Source organism: Macrotis lagotis, chromosome 7 (genome assembly GCF_037893015.1).
Source record: "Macrotis lagotis isolate mMagLag1 chromosome 7, bilby.v1.9.chrom.fasta, whole genome shotgun sequence".
NCBI classification, from domain to species: Eukaryota; Metazoa; Chordata; class Mammalia; order Peramelemorphia; family Peramelidae; genus Macrotis; species Macrotis lagotis.
This window is the reverse complement of record NC_133664.1, coordinates 111,985,301-111,987,567: the sequence shown is the minus strand read 5'-3', so window position 1 is coordinate 111,987,567 and position 2,267 is coordinate 111,985,301. Positions and strand designations below refer to the sequence as shown.

The 2,267-nt window shown below is 44.9% G+C and overlaps 1 pseudogene; it reads left to right on the top strand.

Annotated features, from left to right (window-relative positions):
• Positions 1-310: 310 nt before the first annotated feature.
• LOC141493790 (sorting nexin-1 pseudogene) lies at positions 311-1,877 on the top strand (annotated as a pseudogene).
• The last annotated feature ends 390 nt before the right edge of the window (positions 1,878-2,267 follow it).

Here is a 2,267-nt window from a genome sequence, read left to right as displayed (position 1 = left end):
GGTCACCCAAAATGTATCAAGGTTATTTGCTTTTTTAAAGTTGCTATTCAATTAATAGCAATCAAGAATTATACTTGACTACCTACCTCTGAGACCTTTGACGACTCATTTAATCTCCTTTGGTCTTGGTTTCTTATTTTATTAAATGAGGGGATTGGAGTTAAGTGGACCCTGAGGTCCCATATAGTCTTAACTCTCATAACTATGACCTCTAACTCTAGGATATTGAAAAAAAATTTTTGATGTCTCTTCTAGTATTGAAATATTATCTGGAAAGTGTTGCTGCGGCTTCCGCCGCCGGGGCGGGAAGATGGCATTGGGCAGCGGCGGCGGCGGCCTCTCGGAGCGGCTCCCCTCACCCTTCCCGATCCCGGAGCCCCCGGGGCCGAGGGGGCGGCCCGGGGGGACAGCGACGCCGAGGGCGAGGGCGAGGATATCTTCACGGGAGCCGCCAGTAAGTCCCTGTCCCTGAAGAGAGCATCCCCTCCACCAATCACTAGCAACTCCAAAGAGAATGGAGTCCATGAAGAGCTGGACCAAGATCAACAGGACCTCTTTGCAGATGCCACGGTAGAACTATCTCTGGATAGCACACACAACCACCAGAAGGATGAGTTGGCCAAAGTGCCTCCTTCATTCACTTCCCAAGAAGTCTCAAATTCTTCTTGCAAGTCACAGCCAAAGAACTATGAGGAGCTGGAAGAAGAAGAACAAGAGGACCAGTTTGATCTGACAATTTCTATAACAGATCCAGAAAAGATAGATGGTATAAATGCATATGTGACCTATAAAGTTACAACACAGGCCAGCTTACCAATGTTTAGAAGTAAGCAATTTTCTGTGAAAAGAAGATTTAGTGATTTTGGGGGGGACTTTATGAGAAACTTTCAGAGAAACACTGGCAGAATGGATTTATTGTCCCTACTTCTCCAGAGAAGAGCTTAATAGGAATGACTAAAGTGAAAGTTGTGAAAGAAGATTCTTCTTCTGCCGAATTTCTAGAAAAAAGAAGGGCTGCCCTAGAAAGGTATCTTTAGAGGATTGTGAATCATCCCACCATGTTACAGTATCCTGATGTCAGAGAGTTCTTAGAAAAGGAAGAGTTGCCACGAGCAGTGGGTACACAGACATTAAGTGGAGCTGGTCTCCTCAAGATGTTTAACAAAGCTACTGATGCAGTGAGCAAAATGACCATCAAGATGAATGAGTCTGACATTTGGTTTGAGGAGAAACTCCAGGAGGTGGAGTGTGAGGAGCAACGTTTACCGAAACTGCATACTGTTGTAGAAACTCTAGTCCATAGGAAAGAGTTAGCCCTCAACACAGCACAGTTTGCAAAGGGTCTGGCCATGCTAGGGAGCTCTGAGGACAACACTGCCCTGTCCCGGGCTCTGTCCCAGCTGGCAGAAGTGGAGAAGATCAAACAGCTGCACCAGGAGCAAGCCAGCAATGACTTCTTCCTCTTAGCCGAGCTCCTGAGTGACTACATTCTCCTCCTGGCCATGGTCAGGGGTGCCTTTGACCATCGAATGAAGACTTGGCAGCGTTGGCAGGATGCCCAGACTATGTTGCAGAAGAAACGGGAAACTGAGGCAAGGCTTTTGTGGGCCAATAAACCTGACAAACTGCAGCAAGCCAAAGATGATATTGCAGAATGGGAGTCTCATGTGACTCAGTATGAAAGGGACTTTGAACGAATTTCGACAGTGGTCTGCAAGGAAGTGATAAGGTTTGAGAAAGAGAAATCCAAGGACTTCAGAAACCATGTGATCAAGTACCTTGAAACCCTTCTGTATTCGCAGCAGCAGTTGGTGAAGTATTGGGAAGCCTTTCTCCCTGAGGCAAAGGCCATCTCCTAATGGACCAAGAAAGCCAGAGCCCACCTGAATTTATGCTGCCTTTTTATACATTATACCTCTCCCCCTTTAATGGACCCCAGTTGCACATCCTGCTGAGGCTAGAGACTTAACCCCTTTACCCCTTCCCAGGACCAAGCTGCTCCAGTAATTCTTGTAACTGTATTTTTCATTTAGCTTCCATATATATTTTCTTACTGAAGAGAATAGCTTCCTGCTTTAAGCAAAAGATCTACAGTTAGGTGGTGGGATTATGGGGTGGGGTGTTATAAATGGATAAATAAAAATGTATATTTTTCAGGATGTGGTTTAGAAACTGGGAATAACGTTTTCTGTTACTCCTGATGGTGCCATGAAAAGATTATGTAATAAAATATTTTAAAATCTGGAAACAAAAAAGAAAAAAAGAAA